Source organism: Bombina bombina, chromosome 4 (genome assembly GCF_027579735.1).
Source record: "Bombina bombina isolate aBomBom1 chromosome 4, aBomBom1.pri, whole genome shotgun sequence".
Taxonomy (NCBI): domain Eukaryota; kingdom Metazoa; phylum Chordata; class Amphibia; order Anura; family Bombinatoridae; genus Bombina; species Bombina bombina.
In genome coordinates, this window is record NC_069502.1 from 609,525,769 (window position 1) to 609,546,639 (window position 20,871).

The 20,871-nt window shown below is 37.2% G+C and overlaps 1 protein-coding gene across 5 annotated transcripts in view; it reads right to left on the reverse strand.

Annotated features, from left to right (window-relative positions):
• The window catches only part of SCML4 (Scm polycomb group protein like 4), a 254,821-nt gene that overhangs the window by 177,149 nt on the left and 56,801 nt on the right, over positions 1 to 20,871 (reverse strand). The window lies entirely within an intron of this gene.

Consider the following 20,871-nt stretch of genomic DNA (forward strand, 5'->3'; position numbering starts at 1 on the left):
TGCATACGAATCGCCAAATTGGCCAAAATTCAACCGAATTACGAATTAGTCCGAAACGAAACGCACATGTCTACTAACAAGCACTAAATGCACTGGGGTAAGTTATGGTACAACACAATATGCCCTTATTTAAAGATCAAAGCAAGAATTCATAACACAGAACAAACCATTATTTCAAGACCTGCACACCTCTAACTCAGCAAGACACAGGACACGGATTGCCCTCAAGTCTTGATATTTAAGTTTTGTCCAGACTCAAAAAGTCAGAGCATTTTAATGTTTTGACTACCACTCTCAAGCTTACATACCCACTACATCTTCAAAGAAGATAATTTAATATAATGTAGAATTTGCTAATAGATAAAATCCTAAGGACAATTCTAAATAGTTATACCCTGTGTGGAAGAAAGTAAGGAGTTAAAAAACAAAACATATGCATACCCCGAAAAATCCATTTTTTCATGATGGTGAGAGACCATGAGATCATCATATGTGGGACTATATTTTCTATCCACAAGGAGGAGGCAAAAACACCTCTATATTTCAGAGGTTTGTTACCCCCTATACTCCCAGCAATTCCCTACTGTACAGTTATACATATGGCCAAGAAGATAAGACAAGTCTGAAACAGAGGAAAGGATCATAGCAGAGCAAATTAATTGCAAATCAAGTCATGTGACAGCTGTTTTTATAATTTTTAAGGACAGGTATTATTTAGTCTCATAATTATGAAAGAAATTAATTTATAAGGTAAGCATTAAATAAGGTTAATTGCACAAGAACATCTCACATGGGATCTAATAACAAGCAGTGAACTCCACAGGTCTATCATAGAATAAGGCAGGACAATACAGTTAGGCAAAAATGTTGCTAATCAGGCACAATGATCCACACTACTTTTCTGACAAAGGCAACCTCATCTGAGGAATATAATGATCCAGAGAACCATCATTACAAAAGGATCAAGAAGTACCCTTAATAATCTCAGGGGAAGTCTTTCCCACTACCACGTACTAATTTCTGATGAGATCCTTAAGCTAAGCTGCTAAAGTAATAGTAGTTGCTTCATGACCCTTGCAAGGGCCAAAGAAATGGACAAAAATAAAGTCTAAAAGTCTTAGTTTAAGCAATAGTCAACAGGAGAAAAAACAGAATAATAATGAAACTTTAGATCATTGTCAGAAAAAGTCAATTGTGTGACCACTCATGTCCATCATTTGTTATAAAGTGTCTAAATTGTGGCACCACAGCAGCTCTCAGGAGAGAAACATCCACTTCAACTCTGAAATATACAAACAAATATAAAGCACTTACTGGTGCAGCACAGTTATATATTAGACATGTGCACCGCTAAAAAATTCGGTTCGTTTTCGGTTCGGATCGATTCGGACTTTTAGAATTTCGTTTCGGATCGAATCTGATTCGGCAAAATTTGAATAAATTCGTTTCGGATTTATTCGGATCCGAATAAATTCGTTTCGGATTTATTCGGATTCGGCTGAATTCGGTTCTATTCCGTTCCGAAATTCGGTATGTTTTTACTACACTAACACCCATTTAGTACACTAAGTCACTAACACCCATAAACTACCTATGAACCACTAAACCGAGGCCCCCCCACATCGCAAACCCTATAATAACATTATTTAACCCCTAATCTGCCGATCGGATATCGCCGCCGCCTACATTATAGCTATTAACCCCTAATCTGCTGTCCCTAACACCGCCGACCCCTACATTATAGTTATTAACCCCTAATCTGCCTCCCCCAACGTCGCCGCAATCTAACTATAAGTATTAACCCCTAATCTGCCGACACGATATCGCCGCCGCCTACATTATAGCTATTAACCCCTAATCTGCTGTCCCTAACACCGCCGACCCCTACATTATAGTTATTAACCCCTAATCTGCCTCCCCCAACGTCGCCGCAATCTAACTATAAGTATTAACCCCTAATCTGCCGACCCGATATCGCCGCCGCCTACATTATAGCTATTAACCCCTAATCTGCTGTCCCTAACACCGCCGACCCCTACATTATAGTTATTAACCCCTAATCTGCCTCCCCCAACGTCGCCGCAATCTAACTATAAGTATTAACCCCTAATCTGCCGACCCGATATCGCCGCCGCCTACATTATAGCTATTAACCCCTAATCTGCTGTCCCTAACACCGCCGACCCCTACATTATAGTTATTAACCCCTAATCTGCCTCCCCCAACGTCGCCGCAATCTAACTATAAGTATTAACCCCTAATCTGCCGACCCGATATCGCCGCCGCCTACATTATAGCTATTAACCCCTAATCTGCTGTCCCTAACACCGCCGACCCCTACATTATAGTTATTAACCCCTAATCTGCCTCCCCCCAACGTCGCCGCAATCTAACTACAAGTATTAACCCCTAATCTGCCGACCGCAAATCGCCGCCACTATAATAAATGTATTAACCCCTAAACCGCCGCACTCCCGCCTCGCAAACACTATAATACATTTTATTAACCCCTAATCTGCCCTCCCTAACATCGCCGCCACCTACCTACAATTATTAACCCCTAATCTCCCGCCCCCATCGTCGCCGCTACTATAATAAGGTTATTAACCCCTAAACCTAAGTCTAACCCTAACCCTAACACCCCCTAACTTAAATATAATTTAAATAAAACGAAATAAGTTTACTATAGTTAAATAAATGAATCCTATTTAAAACTAAAGACTTACCTGTAAAATAAACCCTAATATAGCTACAATATAACTAATAGTTACATTGTAGCTATTTTAGCATTTATATTTATTTTACAGGCAACTTTGTATTTATTTTAACTAGGTACAAAAGCTATTAAATAGTTATTGACTAATTAATAGCTACCTAGTTAAAATAATTACAAAATTACCTGTAAAATAAATCCTAACCTAAGTTACAATTAAACCTAATTAACTACAAGTACCTACAATTATCTACAATTAAATAAACTAAAGTACAAAACCCCCCCACTAAATTACAAAAAAAAACAAACACTAAATTACAAAAAATAAAAAAATATTACAAGAATTTTAAACTAATTACACCTAATCTAAGCCCCCTAATAAAATAACAAAGCCCCCCAAAATAAAAAAAATGCCCTACCCTATACTAAATTACAAAAGTTAACAGCTATATTACCTTACCAGCCCTGAACAGGGCCCTTTGCGGGGCATGCCCCAAAGAAAACAGCTCTTTTGCCTGTAAAAAAAAAAAACACAATCCCCCCCCCACATTACAACCCACCACCCACATACCCCTACTCTAACCCAAACCCCCCTTAAATAAACCTAACACTACCCCCCTGAAGATCTCCCTACCTTGAGTCGTGTTCACCCAGCCGGGCCGAAGTCTTCATCCGATGGGGCAGAAGAGGACATCCAGACCGGCAGAAGTCTTCATCCAAGCGGGGCAAGAAGAGGTCTTCCATCCATCATACAAGTACCAAAATACAAACAAACACTAAATTACAAAAAATAATAAAATATTACAATAATTTTAAACTAATTACACCTAATCTAAGCCCCCTACTAGCTATTAATATAGCTTCAATATAACTAATAGTTACATTGTAGCTATTTTAGGATTTATATTTATTTTACAGGCAACTTTGTATTTATTTTAACTAGGTACAATAGCTATTAAATAGTTAATAACTATTTAATAACTACCTAGCTAAAATAAATACAAATTTACCTGTAAAATAAATCTTAACCTAAGTTACAATTACACCTAACACTACACTATCATTAAATTAACTAAATAAATGAATCCTATATAAAACTAAAGACTTACCTGTAAAATAAACCCTAATATAGCTGCAATATAACTAATAGTTACATTGTAGCTATTTTAGCATTTATATTTATTGTACAGGCAACTTTGTATTTATTTTAACTAGGTACAATAGCTATTAAATAGATATTTACTGTTTAATAGCTACCTAGTTAAAATAATTACAAAATTACCTGTAAAATAAATCCTAACCTAAGTTACAATTAAACCTAACACTACACTATCATTAAATAAATTAACTACAAGTACCTACAATTAAATACAATTAAAAAACTAAACTAAAGTACAACCCCCCCCACTAAATTACAAAAAATAAAAAAATATTACAAGAATTTTAAACTAATTACACCTAATCTAAGCCCCCTAATAAAATAACAAAGCCCCCCAAAATAAAAAAAATGCCCTAACCTATACTAAATTACAAAAGTTAACAGCTCTATTACCTTACCAGCCCTGAACAGTGGGTGGTGGGTTGTAATGTGGGGGGAGGGATTGTGTTTTTTTTTTACAGGCAAAAGAGCTGTTTTCTTTGGGGCATGCCCCGCAAAGGGCCCTGTTCAGGGCTGGTAAGGTAATAGAGCTGTTAACTTTTGTAATTTAGTATAGGTTAGGGCATTTTTTTTATTTTGGGGGGCTTTGTTATTTTATTAGGGGGCTTAGATTAGGTGTAATTAGTTTAAAATTCTTGTAATATTTTTTTATTTTTTGTAATTTAGTGGGGGGGGGTTTGTACTTTAGTTTAGTTTTTTTAATTGCATTTAATTGTAGGTACTTGTAGTTAATTTATTTAATGATAGTGTAGTGTTAGGTTTAATTGTAACTTAGGTTAGGATTTATTTTACAGGTAATTTTGTAATTATTTTAACTAGGTAGCTATTAAATAGTCAATATCTATTTAATAGCTATTGAACCTAGTTAAAATGAATACAAAGTTACCTGTACAATAAATATAAATGCTAAAATAGCTACAATGTAACTATTAGTTATATTGCAGCTATATTAGGGTTTATTTTACAGGTAAGTCTTTAGTTTTATATAGGATTCATTTATTTAGTTAATTTAATGATAGTGTAGTGTTAGGTGTAATTGTAACTTAGGTTATGATTTATTTTACAGGTAAATTTGTATTTATTTTAGCTAGGTAGTTATTAAATAGTTATTAACTATTTAATAACTATTGTACCTAGTTAAAATAAATACAAAGTTGCCTGTAAAATACATATAAATCCTAAAATAGCTACAATGTAACTATTAGTTATATTGAAGCTATATTAATAGCTAGTAGGGGGCTTAGATTAGGTGTAATTAGTTTAAAATTATTGTAATATTTTATTATTTTTTGTAATTTAGTGTTTGTTTGTATTTTGGTACTTGTATGATGGATGGAAGACCTCTTCTTGCCCCACTTGGATGAAGACTTCTGCCGGTCTGGATGTCCTCTTCTGCCCCATCGGATGAAGACTTCGGCCCGGCTGGGTCAACACGACTCAAGGTAGGGAGATCTTCAGGGGGGTAGTGTTAGGTTTATTTAAGGGGGGTTTGGGTTAGAGTAGGGGTATGTGGGTGGTGGGTTGTAATGTGGGGGGGGGATTGTGTTTTTTTTTTACAGGCAAAAGAGCTGTTTTCTTTGGGGCATGCCCCGCAAAGGGCCCTGTTCAGGGCTGGTAAGGTAATAGAGCTGTTAACTTTTGTAATTTAGTATAGGGTAGGGCATTTTTTTTATTTTGGGGGGCTTTGTTATTTTATTAGGGGGCTTAGATTAGGTGTAATTAGTTTAAAATTCTTGTAATATTTTTTTGTAATTTAGTGTTTGTTTTTTTTTGTAATTTAGTGGGGGGGTTTTGTACTTTAGTTTATTTAATTGTAGATAATTGTAGGTACTTGTAGTTAATTAGGTTTAATTGTAACTTAGGTTAGGATTTATTTTACAGGTAATTTTGTAATTATTTTAACTAGGTAGCTATTAATTAGTCAATAACTATGTAATAGCTATTGTACCTAGTTAAAATAAATACAAAGTTGTCTGTAAAATAAATATAAATGCTAAAATAGCTACAATGTAACTATTAGTTATATTGCAGCTATATTAGGGTTTATTTTACAGGTAAGTATTTAGTTTTATATAGGATTAATTTATTTAGTTAATTTAATGATAGTGTAGTGTTAGGTGTTAGTGTAACTTAGGTTAGGATTTATTTTACAGGTAAATTTGTATTTATTTTAGCTAGGTAGTTATTAAATAGTTATTAACTATTTAATAACTATTGTACCTAGTTAAAATAAATACAAAGTTGCCTGTAAAATAAATATAAATGCTAAAATAGCTACAATGTAACTATTAGTTATATTGTAGCTATATTAGGGTTTATTTTACAGGTAAGTCTTTAGTTTTAAATAGGATTCATTTATTTAACTATAGTAAACTTATTTCGTTTTATTTAAATTATATTTAAGTTAGGGGGTGTTAGGGTTAGGGTTAGACTTAGGTTTAGGGGTTAATAATCTTATTATAGTAGCGGCGACGATGGGGGCGGGAGATTAGGGGTTAATAATTGTAGGTAGGTGGCGGCGATGTTAGGGAGGGCAGATTAGGGGTTAATAAAATGTATTATAGTGTTTGCGAGGCGGGAGTGCGGCGGTTTAGGGGTTAATACATTTATTATAGTGGCGGCGATTTGCGGTCGGCAGATTAGGGGTTAATACTTGTAGTTAGATTGCGGCGACGTTGGGGGAGGCAGATTAGGGGTTAATAACTATAATGTAGGGGTCGGCGGTGTTAGGGACAGCAGATTAGGGGTTAATAGCTATAATGTAGGCGGCGGCGATATCGGGTCGGCAGATTAGGGGTTAATACTTGTAGTTAGATTGCGGCGACGTTGGGGGAGGCAGATTAGGGGTTAATAACTATAATGTAGGGGTCGGCGGTGTTAGGGACAGCAGATTAGGGGTTAATAGTTATAATGTAGGTGGCGGCGATATTCGGTCGGCAGATTAGGGGTTAATAAAATAATGCAGGTGTCAGCGATAGCGGAGGCAGCAGATTAGGGGTTAATAAGTGTTAGATTAGGGGTGTTTAGAGACTCGGGGTACATGTTAGGGTGTTAGGTGCAGACTTAGTGTTTCCCCATAGGAAACAATGGGGCTGCGGTGTTAGTTTTTTTTCAGCCGAAACTCCCATTGTTTCCTATGGGGAAATGCCGAATTTTAACGAGCTAATTCGGATTTATTCGGAGATACGGCAGCTATTTCGGATTCATTCGGTAGATTCGGAAGTATTTTAATTCGGAAATCCGAATCGATCCGAATCTCCGAATTTACCGAATTTACCGAATTTCCGAATTAATCCGAAACGAACCGCACATGTCTATTATATATAGCCAAATTCTTCTCAGATAATTATACTCACAACTCAGGCAGCACTTGATTGTGCTGATTCACACAGACTGGGATCTCAGAGTGTCCCAGCTCACTGACTCTCGGTAAGGGTAGACTACCCACAGCAATTCCAGGTACCCAGGGCTGCCATGTCCTTTCATATATGTCACTGCCCCTCCTGTCGACCGATAAACTCCTTCGAAAGGGTTCTTTAATCACGTGATCGGAACTAACTGATGCTGATGTCCTGGGTCGAAGCAGTAATTAGTATCAAGGCAAACAGGATCTGACAGGACTTCCAATGGTAGGACTTATCGGCACACCATACCAAATATTATAGGCTTTCTAGCTTAAATCATGTCATCAAACATCCTGTCATACAACTCTCTGTTGGACAAAATAATGCTTTCAATCACCAGGCCATTAAAGCTAGAGTCATGAGGTTCTAATAAACAAAGCGACACAGTAAAATAAGTCATTTCCTGTGAGGAGGATGCCATGGTGGCCAAGAAAACATCTGAATGAGGTCCACAAACCTTCTCCTTTGATGCCACACTGGAGCGATAGTAATCACTAAATCCCATTCCTACTTGATAACAGCTATCACTCTGTTTGAGATGTACCTCAAACTGAATGGCCATGGCATCCAATAGATCCAACTAAGGATCTCAAGACCTGACATAATAACAGGGAAGCTTCTTATTCAAGCAAGAGGCCATGATCATTGATATCTATCTCCAGCATTACCCAGCATCTCACAATCTGTTTGACCACTTTCTGATGTAGAAACCAGCACTACTGGTGGAGGCACGGCAACTGAGAAAGTCCACCTGCCAATTGTTGATTCAGGAAAAACATGTTTTACTTACCTGCAACACCTTTTCAGTTGCACCAGAACTACAGAAGTCTGTATTCAGTAGAAAGGCCCATCGAAGGAAGTGAAAGCACAGTTTGAAGGATCTAAAGGAGGAACACACTGTAGATCAGGGTATTGGCAGATAAATCTACATTCTGTCTGTAGGGGATTGTGACATCTCCAACTGAGAGAAGATTTTCACTTTATGTGTAACAAACAGTAAACCGTGTTTCTGGCCAGGTCTACGTCTTTACCAGCGTCAAGTGGAGTACTGCTGTTCCAGAATTAAACAAGCTGGAATCAATGGCCCAGCTCACAACAAACTCTTACTGGGACACTGTAAATTCAACACAGTAACGGAGAAAGAACTAAGTGTAAGAGAACAATGAGACTAAACTTAGTAGCTGAACGCACCCTAATACATTAATCAGAACCTACAAAACAAAAGAACAAATAAGTATTAAAATGCAAATGTTCATTTATACATCTAAATACCAATGGAAAACATACCTTTGTAAAAGTTTAGTCTCCCTGTCCAGACAAAGAAACTTGCATAGGTCACTTAAAAGCAGATCTCTTTAGAGCAGAGGCATCCAAGGTAAAAGGCAGTGGTTAACTGTGTATAGTAGGACATTGCTGAGAATATGGGGTGGAGAAAAGCTCTGGAATGTAGGGGTGAGTCTTAAAAACATATCTCTCTACATAAAGTTTCTGACTTACAATGTGCATGTACTTTTAGAGATAAAACAAAGACTCTTCCCAGGTTTAGCAAACAAAGAATACTTTCCATTTGCGTGATTCCATATTCTTAAACCTCTTTTAAGATCAGGGGATTATTGTCTATAGTCATACCAAGCCAAACAGTATTGTACACGGGTAACCACCAAAACAGCAGAAATATTAAAAACCAAAAGGAGTGTTCTCTTGATATCTAGGCTGTATAAATAAATTGCTATACCAATAACAGATTGATGAAATGTTTCTTACTATAAATCACCAACTCCAAGCTCAAAAAAGAAAACATTAGTTTAACTTTTGTTTTAAAAGCCTATAAACCTAACAGGGGTCCATTACTTATGGCAAAACCCCTTGAAAGCCAAAGATGCTCTACAATATTCCAGATTAGTATATTAATTAAAATAGTGGATTATCACCTTACTTGGGCTTGCCAACATATTATCATTGAAATAATTGTTGCCAGAAGCATTATCACTTTAACAGCTACCAGATGTTTTGTAGATGTATGGTCACTTCTTGCTCCATAGCTCTACTCAATAAGTCATTGCATAACCATACATCCCCCACAGAAAACCTAAAATACTAATTTTTGTACACAAGCAGAGGAATATGGGAAAGAATATGCAAATGAGCTAAACAATACCACATATTTTTTGCTTTAATTATCCATATTAAACACAGATTCCCTCATGCTAGTACACTGTTTAAGTATAGCAAAGATTAAAGAGTGCAGCAAAGAAAAGCACATGTGGACAGCTTTTTCGGCATTCTGGGCCTCATCAGCACATGATAGATTCCTGAAAGCTCATGAGTGCAATTTGGTCTAGGGTGATTAAGCCAGTCGTCAATTGCTTACAAAACATAATTTAGATTTCAGGAAAAATATTGACTGGTCATAAAAATTGCTTTGACATTTCAAGGTACCATGAGGTTTATCCAATAAACCTAGTCTTTTTATTAAAAGGAAGGCATATTTAATCTGAATAACCTAGATCAATCCTTCTTGTTAACAACCTTAATGGAAAAACAGAAGTTCCTTTTACTTATTTTTTTCTTCTTTTGTTTTTAAATGATACTGACATAAAAGTAGAACTGTATATATAAAAATACACAATGTTTGGTTTAACACACCTTACAAAAATAGAGTGCTGCCAATGTGACCAAATAGTTACATAAAAAGTTACATATTGACCCACATCCACTTGCAAATATTGCCTATGCTGTTATGTTACAACTGGGATCTTAGTCAAACAATATGGCATTATTCTGCTTAGCCAGTTGCCAACTTACAAGGTCAACATTAGGACACCTTTTAATATAAAAGCATAGACAATTTTTGCAGCATTTATGAATGCTTTGTTTAACTGCAAGTGGATGCACGCCAGCACCCTCTGATTTTTGTTGCTCAAATTAATAAATTCAGTGGCTTCAAAAAAGTATATAACCCCTTTGATGCGCATGATGAGGTGTACCTGTAGGTGCATGAAGAGCCCTTCTCATAATTCAGGGGGATTCCCGATAAAACGCGGTTTTCGTGGGAGTGCAGCCAACATCACCAAGCATGCAAGGGCCTACAGCAGGATTCACCGGTAGCCGTTAGGGAGTTGGATGGGGGATCTTTTTCTAACCCTTCAATCTCAGCTCCCAACGCAGCTACAAAGTTCCAAGATCCCTCATTTGAAAAGAAAGGCATGTGGTCTTGGAGCAGTACTACAAACCAGATAATTAAAAAATAAAGTAAACATAGCACACAGTGATCTGGTTTGCAATACTATTATCTGTGCAGTATGAAAACAAATGTTTATGTCTACACACCCCTAATACTGTACATTTATTTCCCAGTAGACAAGTTCCTCTCTTAAAAAATATATTCATTTTGTTTGTATAGTCAGGTGATCACTGTAGTAAAAAAAAGTGTTTTTATTCCCGTGTTGCACAATGGAGCCTCTTTAATCTTTATTATAACCCACAAAAGCCCATATGGGCCCCTATTTCACATGTGGCTACTCTTGATGACAATTTAGTAAGGTGATCACAGTTACAGCAGTGGTCACTAGGCTATTTGCAATATTATTTACTAAAATCTACCGAAAAATTATAAACATTTTTTTACAGTTTTGGTCGCAGCTTTCTCATATGCCATGAATTATGAATACAATAAAGGCATATTGTGAATCTGCTGGGCCAACTGAAAAAAAAATCTAATATATCATTTTTGTCATGCCGCTCCTCTCGCTGCTCTGTTGCTATAGCTGTTGCCAGGGATGCAGTGGTTGCTGTGGGCATGTGGTGATGATGTCATCGCCACACGCCAATTCCCCTCTCATGCTGGTCCGATCCTGTGAGTCCTCCTTGGCACGAATCTGCGCCTCTGTAACTACCTGCATTACTTACCTACAGTGCCCAAGTATAGGATTTACTTTGTGTTCTCCTGGGTGCTTATTTACTGCCGATACTTTGATTGCCTAAATTGTCGCTGAACTCTGCTTGCCTTCTACTTCTACTTCTCTTGCTTAACCCTTGAACTGATGATACCTTGGATTGCCTAATTGTTGCTGAACTCTGCTTCGCTCTGACCACTCTTTTGCTTAACCCTTGAACTGCTGATACCTTGGATTGCCTAATTGTTGCTGAACTCTGCTTTGCTCTGACCACTCTTTTGCTTAACCCTTGAACTGCTGATACATTGGATTGCCTAATTGTTGCTGAACTCTGCTTACCTCTGACTACTCTCTTGTTTAACCCCCTGAACTGCTGATACCTGGATAGCCTACATTTTGCTTGTTTTTGTCCATTCTCTGCCTTACCCATATTGCCGTAAAGGACTGCCCTGTCTACTGTGAGCACTGCTTACCTCATTTTTTTTAAGATAAATCTATGAAAGAAGATCACATACAGGGGGTACCTCCTAGTGTAATACTGTGATTGTAAATGGATATGTGCAAATCTTGTGTTGTGGTTATACTCACAAGAATGGCAGCACCCTTTGTGCTAAGTAGCGCAAGCTGAGAACTCTGTGTCCCAGAAAACTGATCCTAGGTATGGGAACAATGGCCCAGGTGTCCAGGTATCCGTACCGGAAAGATCACACCAAGCTCAGGTGGGATCTTGACTCCTTAAAGAAATATAATGAGAGTAAACAGGTCTACTGATATTTAGGAATTGCTAATTTAAGAATGACCAGAGTCTAACTATGAAATGGATAGACATTCTTAATGAGTGTTCGTTTAAATTGATAGATTTATTGACAGAACACAGACAGAAACTTTTGGATGAGTTGGGTATAGCAATAGAAAAGGTCCATAAAGATTTAGAACCTCACATTAATCATCCTGATTATAAGAAATTGAATGAATCAACCTTAACAATTACAGATGAATATCAGAATGAACTTATCTGTAGGAAAAACAAAAAGAGACTTATGTATGAAGAGGATTATTCAAAAGGAGAAGTATACACCTTTAACAGGAAAACACAAGCCAACACACAATCACACTCAGAATGGACATGGTGACTAACAAAGGGAGACAGAATAGACATTATGGCCACAACCAACATAATAACTACAACTCACATAGAGGAGAATTGACATACCAGAATAGACAGGCCACATACGATCAAAATAGATTTGGAAATTATAACAGACAGGAAGGTCACAACCACAATCCTTCCCATCATGGTCATAGACATATGGAATCTGGCCACAAACAGGAAGGCTTTAACCACAATCCCTTCCATCAGAGTCATAGACATACTGAATCTGGCCACATGCTCAACAGGGCTAATATCCAATCAGATAATATTCCCAATAGATATTCATCTCCACCTGTTAACACTCAGAATAGGTATGAAGTATTATACCCTCAAGAAATAGATCAGACTAGATTTGAGAGAGAAAGTAGACCCAATACAACACCCCTAACACTCCCACCCACATGTTTTTTTAGAGAGACCTTCAGTGACATAGAATTTTTTAGACAAACCCCCTCTGAATTTAGCACCACTGTGGCTAAAAAACACCCATCATACAAAAAATCAAAGGGCAAATCAGGATGTAAAAAGACCATACGCAAAAGGGGGATGAGAGGCAGAGGGGACACCTCAAAAAAAGAGAGATTGGAGAAACTAGCTAAAGACATATTTAACCTCTCAAGTTACAAGCTTAGTGATGATGACATTAGAATCTTAGGCAAAGGCTTATCGTACTGTCTGTCCCTCCAACAGTGATAAGATCTTTGATCTATTTGTAGATATCAATAAATTTACCCGTAAACTGGCACTTCAAAAATACTTTGCCACTAAAATACTGAAAAAGCAAGACATAGAACTTGATTAATGAAATGGAGAATGATATTATCATTCATAGTGACATTGAAATTGTTATCAAAGGTCTCTATGAAGGTTATCTACGCACAGAACTAAGTCCCAAATCCCAATTCATGCCCCCTAGAGAAGAAGGTTCATTTATTGACCTGTTTCAAAACCTTGTGTTAGAAGATTTAGCTGGTATTCCTAAACATATTCTTGGCAAATCAAACCTGTGGCAAAATGAACGATTAGCTTTAACTAATTAAGCCAAAAATGATTCTATAGTGATCCGTCAAGTTGACAAGGGAGGGGGCATAGTCATACAAGACTATCAAGATTATGTAGAAGAAGCAAATAGAATACTTATGGACACAGAGTACTATAGGGTATTGCCTAATCACCCTACAAATCTGTTTATGAAAAAATTACTAGCAATAATAGATGTTGGCTATAAAGAGGGTATTTTAACTTAAATATAAAAAAACAATATCTCACTCCATTCAAACCAGGTATTCCATTCTATTACCACTTACCCAAAATTCATAAAGACAATAAAAAAACCTCCTGGAAGGCCCATAATAGCTGGGATAAATAGTCTCACAGATAAATTATCAGCCTACATTGATTATTTCCTACAGAAATATGTAACACAGCTACCATCTTTCATCAAAGATACTACTGATCTTTTTAATAAATTGTCATCTATTAACAAAGAGGAAAATTATATATGGATGACATGTGGTGTGTGTGCTTTATACTCTAATATCTCCCATGAAATTGGAATTGAATCTATAAAAAAATATCTTTGTGATGACATATATATGCCCACAGGTCAGAAATAATACATATTGGAGCTAATTCTATTCATTCTCCAACATAATTATTTTAAATATCTTGACCAATATTTTTTAAAATCAAAGGTACCGCTATGGGGACCAGGATCGCCCCCAGTTTTGCCAATCTGCTGATGGGCAGGTTCGAAGAAACTATATTTACTATCAAGACTGGGGCCAGAACCTGGTCTTCTATGGTAGGTACATTGATAACCTGAATTTTGGTTTGGGATGGGACTGTTTAAACTGCTAGGGAATTTGTGACACATTTGAATGATAACATCTTTGGACTATCTTTCACAAGTAATATACAGAAAATCTATATTGAGTACCTAGATGTGGTCCTTACATGGGACTCTCATGGGTCCATTTCCTCACACACTTTTTTTAAGACAGTAGATAGCAATAATTTTCTTAATTATAATAGTAATCATTTTATAAGCTGGAAAAAGAACATTCCATACAGCCAATTTTGTAGAATTAGTAGGAATTGCTCCACATTAGACACATATGACCAACAGGCTGAAATCCTTAAAAAGAGATTTGGTGAATAGATTTGGTGAAAAAGGCTACCCCAATCATCTTATATTAAAATGAAGAAATCCAACACAATAGAACAAATGTATTTTATTACAAACTATAATTCTAATCATAGAATAATAAAAAAGATTATTATTAAACATTGGTACCTTCTCCAAAAAGACCCTATTCTCAAAAAAATAATAGATGATAAACCTACAATCACATTTAGAAGGGCCCCCATGATAAAACAAAAAACTAGCACCTAGCAAAAAAATGATGATTAAGAAAACACAGAAAGGAAAATCAACCAGTAATAATAAATATACCATGAAAAGTGCTTTTAGGTGTAAGGTCAAGAGGTGCGATATGTGCAAATTTATTTCCCATGGAGCAACCAGTATAACTTCAAACACTACAGGTCGCACTTATCTCATCCAAGAGAGGCTTGATTGTAGCTAGACATGTGCGATTCGGTTCGGTCCAAATAGAAATTCGGACGAATTTTGCCAAATTCGGAATTCGATTCGATTCGAATTTCCGAATTGCGGCAGTGCCGAATCTACCGAAAATCTGAATCGATTTGAATTTATTCGGATGGATTCGGATGGATTCGGATGGCCATGTATTACACTAGTATTGTACAGTATACTACTGTAATACACAGCACATCCCACTTAACAGTGCCGAAATTCCGAAAATCCGAATCGATTCGAACCGAATCGAGCCAAACCGAATTTCACATGAATCCAAAAGAATCCGAATGAATCCGAAACGAATTCATTCGATTTCTTCCGAATTCGAATCGATCCGAACCGAAATTCGAATCGGTCCGAACCGAATTTTTCGCGGCTGCACATGTCTAATTGTAGCTCAACTTTCGTTATATATGTATTAACATGTAAATGTGGGACCCAATATTTGGGGCACACTATTAGAAAAATCCGATGGAGATTGGGTGAACATTATAGCAATATCACAAAAAATTGTAACAAACACAGTGTATCCAGGCATCATAGAATATGCCAACAGGGGGCCTCATGTAATTTCCGTATAACCCCTCTGGAAAGTATCCCTTATATACTGGGATCCAATAGGTACACTAGACTCCACCAAAGAGAGACCTATTGGACTTTTCAAATTTGGCAGTCTTTTTCCGGAGGGTCTTAATGAAAATATTGACATGGCAATCTTCTTAACTCCCTGTGGGGTGTACATGCACTGTAGGAAAAACCTTTTGTAAATTCTTGGAACTTTTCTCTGCCTTGTTTGTAACCCCTCTTTTGCACTTATAATGCCCCTTATAATAACATACATTATACATCATAAAAATCAATCTCCCTACTGATCCTATATCACACTTACAAAATTATATTTACAGTTCACATACACTATAGATCACCATGATAAGAATTAATTGACACAACTCCTAGGATTACATCCCATTTATAGTTCACCCATACATCACTGAGACAAGGTTTTCACAGCGGATCACTCACCATAGATAAACAATAGCTTTTATACGTATAGTATGCCATTCACATAGTAGCTAATCAATATTTATCTTACATATACAAGTCAGTATTTTCACTAACTTCCACTCTTCCCTCATTATTTTGTATACATCACATCCCAATTTAGTCCACCCATCACATCTCCCAATTTATCCCCTCGCTACAATAATGAATTACAATGAATTACAATAAATCACATTATATATTTTACTATCACATACAGAGGTTTTTATGTTGATATATACATTATATCATGATTTCTGCACAAGCACATTTTAGAGATTAACACCCCAACACCTCATATTAACCTAGCGTATCACTAGTATGAATCCGTGTTATTTATGCTACAATTTGCACATAAATAGGTTGGCCCAGCTCACGTATTATTTAAGAGACTTAACACACCTTTAAACACAGTATTTATTAACACATAGATTCTTTTTTTCAAGGTCACTATCTTTATTATCTAAGTACACATTAGAGTTAGTATCATACTTAATACGTACAAGAATGAGTATTCTATATAACATAACATACTATTATTATTTTCTATATATACCGGTACTCACTTGATATAAGCGTTTTAATACACATAATTTATATACATCCACTCATGTTAATGTGATAGACGCATTAAGATATTGCCGCTATTGGCAGCTTTGGGAAATTCCTTTTACCTCAACATAAATTATGTCACTAGTGACGTTTATAGATACGATGCTGGAATCTAGTCATACATTCATACATTGCCACCACAGGTAGAAAATACCCGGATTACACTACACTGAAAATACCCGGCCACTTCACATACGATCTGACTACAGTACGATACTAGGAAACTCATATTGAGTGATTTTTCTTAAGATTGAACGATAACAGATTACTGACGGCTAGATTTGGAGTTTTGTCGGTAACGACCCGAAAAACTAACGCCGGCTTTTTTCTGGCCGCATCATAAAAATAACTCTGGTATTGAGAGTCCACATAAAGGCTGTGTTAGGCTCCAAAAAAGGAGCGTAGAGCATTTTTAACGCAGCTTCAACTCTCGATACCAGAGTTGCTTACGGACGCGGCCAGCCTCAAAAACGTGCTCATGCACGATTCCCCCATAGGAAACAATGGGGCTGTTTGAGCTGAAAAAAAACCAAACACCTGCAAAAAAGCCGCGTTCAGCTCCTAACGCAGCCCCATTGTTTCCTATGGGGAAACACTTCCTACGTCTGCACTTAACACTCTAACATGTACCCCGAGTCTAAACACCCCTAACCTTACACTTATTAACCCCTAATCTGCCGCCCCCGCTATCGCTGACCCCTGCATATTATTATTAACCCCTAATCTGCCGCTCCGTAAACCGCCGCTACTTACATTATCCTTATGTACCCCTAATCTGCTGCCCTAACATCGCCGACCCCTATATTATATTTATTAACCCCTAATCTGCCCCCCACAACGTCGCCTCCACCTGCCTACACTTATTAACCCCTAATCTGCCGACCGGACCTGAGCGCTACTATAATAAAGTTATTAACCCCTAATCCGCCTCACTAACCCTATCATAAATAGTATTAACCCCTAATCTGCCCTCCCTAACATCGCCGACACCTAACTTCAAACATTAACCCCTAATCTGCCGACTGGAGCTCACCGCTATTCTAATAAATGTATTAACCCCTAAAGCTAAGTCTAACCCTAACACTAACACCCCCCTAAGTTAAATATAATTTAAATCTAACGAAATTAATGAACTCTTATTAAATAAATTATTCCTATTTAAAGCTAAATACTTACCTGTAAAATAAATCCTAATATAGCTACAATATAAATTATAATTATATTATAGCTATTTTTGGATTTATATTTATTTTACAGGTAACTTTGTATTTATTTTAACCAGGTACAATAGCTATTAAATAGTTAAGAACTATTTAATAGCTAAAATAGTTAAAATAATTACAAATTTACCTGTAAAAGAAATCCTAACCTAAGTTACAATTAAACCTAACACTAGACTATCAATAAATTAATTAAATAAACTACCTACAATTACCTACAATTAACCTAACACTACACTATCAATAAATTAATTAAATACAATTGCTACAAATAAATACAATTAAATAAACTAGCTAAAGTACAAAAAATAAAAAAGAACTAAGTTACAAAAAATAAAAAAATATTTACAAACATAAGAAAAATATTACAACAATTTTAAACTAATTACACCTACTCTAAGCCCCCTAATAAAATAACAAAGCCCCCCAAAATAAAAAAATGCCCTACCCTATTCTAAATTACTAAAGTTCAAAGCTCTTTTACCTTACCAGCCCTGAACAGGGCCCTTTGCGGGGCATGCCCCAAGAAGTTCAGCTCTTTTGCCTGTAAAAAAAAACATTCAATACCCCCCCCAACATTACAACCCACCACCCACATACCCCTAATCTCACCCAAACCCCCCTTAAATAAACCTAACACTAAGCCCCTGAAGATCATCCTACCTTGTCTTCACCTCACCGGGTATCACACCGATCCGTCCAGAAGAGCTCCTCCGATGTCCTGATCCAAGCCCAAGCGGGGGGCTGAAGAGGTCTATGATCCGGCTGAAGTCTTCATCCAAGCGGGGCAGAAGAGGTCTTCCATCCGATTGAAGTCTTCATCCAAGCGGCATCCATCCGGAGCGAAGCGGCAGCATCCTGAAGACCTCCACCGCGGAACATCCATCCTGGCCGACGACTGAACGACGAATGACGGTTCCTTTAAATGACGTCATCCAAGATGGCGTCCCTCGAATTCCGATTGGCTGATAGGATTCTATCAGCCAATCGGAATTAAGGTAGGAATATTCTGATTGGCTGATGGAATCAGCCAATCAGAATCAAGTTCAATCCGATTGGCTGATCCAATAAGCCAATCAGATTGAGTTTGCATTCTATTGGCTGATCGGAACAGCCAATAGAATGCGAGCTCAATCTGATTGGCTGATCGGATCAGCCAATCGGATTGAACTTGATTCTGATTGGCTGATTCCATCAGCCAATCAGAATATTCCTACCTTAATTCCGATTGGCTGATAGAATCCTATCAGCCAATCGGAATTCGAGGGACGCCATCTTGGATGACGTCATTTAAAGGAACCGTCATTCGTCGTTCAGTCGTCGGCCAGGATGGATGTTCCGCGGTGGAGGTCTTCAGGATGCTGCCGCTTCGCTCCGGATGGATGCCGCTTGGATAAAGACTTCAATCGGATGGAAGACCTCTTCTGCCCCGCTTGGATGAAGACTTCAGCCGGATCATGGACCTCTTCAGCCCCCCGCTTGGGCTTGGATCAGGACATCGGAGGAGCTCTTCTGGACGGATCGGTGTGATACCCTGTGAGGTAAAGACAAGGTAGGACGATCTTCAGGGGCTTAGTGTTAGGTTTATTTAAGGGGGGTTTGGGTTAGATTAGGGGTATGTGGGTGGTGGGTTGTAATGTTGGGGGGCTTGGGTATTGTATGTTTTTTTTTACAGGCAAAAGAGCTGTATTTCTTGGGGCATGCCCCGCAAAGGGCCCTGTTCAGGGCTGGTAAGGTAAAAGAGCTTTGAACTTTAGTAATTTAGAATAGGGTAGGGCATTTTTTTATTTTGGGGGGCTTTGTTATTTTATTAGGGGGCTTAGAGTAGGTGTAATTAGTTTAAAATTGTTGTAATATTTTTCTTATGTTTGTAAATATTTTTTTATTTTTTGTAACTTAGTTCTTTTTTATTTTTTGTACTTTAGCTAGTTTATTTAATTGTATTTATTTGTAGCAATTGTATTTAATTAATTTATTGATAGTGTAGTGTTAGGTTAATTGTAGATAATTGTAGGTAGTTTATTTAATTAATTTATTGATAGTCTAGTGTTAGGTTTAATTGTAACTTAGGTTAGGATTTCTTTTACAGGTAAATTTGTAATTATTTTAACTATTTTAGCTATTAAATAGTTCTTAACTATTTAATAGCTATTGTACCTGGTTAAAATAAATACAAAGTTACCTGTAAAATAAATATAAATCCTAAAATAGCTATAATATAATTATAATTTATATTGTAGCTATATTAGGATTTATTTTACAGGTAAGTATTTAGCTTTAAATAGGAATAATTTATTTAATAAGAGTTAATTAATTTCGTTAGATTTAAATTATATTTAACTTAGGGGGGTGTTAGTGTTAGGGTTAGACTTAGCTTTAGGGGTTAATACATTTATTAGAATAGCGGTGAGCTCCGGTCGGCAGATTAGGAGTTAATAATTGAAGTTAGGTGTCGGCGATGTTAGGGAGGGCAGATTAGGGGTTAATACTATTTATTATAGGGTTAGTGAGGCGGATTAGGGGTTAATAACTTTATTATAGTAGCGCTCAGGTCCGGTCGGCAGATTAGGGGTTAATAAGTGTAGGCAGGTGGAGGCGACGTTGAGGGGGCAGATTAGGGGTTAATAAATATAATACAGTGGTCGGCGGTGTTAGGGGCAGCAGATTAGGGGTACATAAGGATAACGTAGGTGGCGGTCTGCAGATTAGGGGTTAAAAAAAATTTAATCGAGTGTCGGCGATGTGGGGGGACCTCGGTTTAGGGGTACATAGGTAGTTTATGGGTGTTAGTGTGCTTTAGAGCACAGTAGTTAAGAGCTTTATAAACCGGCGTTAGCCCAGAAAGCTCTTAACTACTGACTTTTTTCCTGCGGCTGGAGTTTTGTCGTTAGATGTCTAACGCTCACTTCAGAAACGACTCTAAATACCGGAGTTAGAAAGATCCCATTGAAAAGATAGGATACGCAATTGACGTAAGGGGATCTGCGGTATGGAAAAGTCGCGGAGTGACTCCAAATACCGGCGGTAGCCTAAAACCAGCGTTAGGAGCCTCTAACGCTGGTTTTCACGGC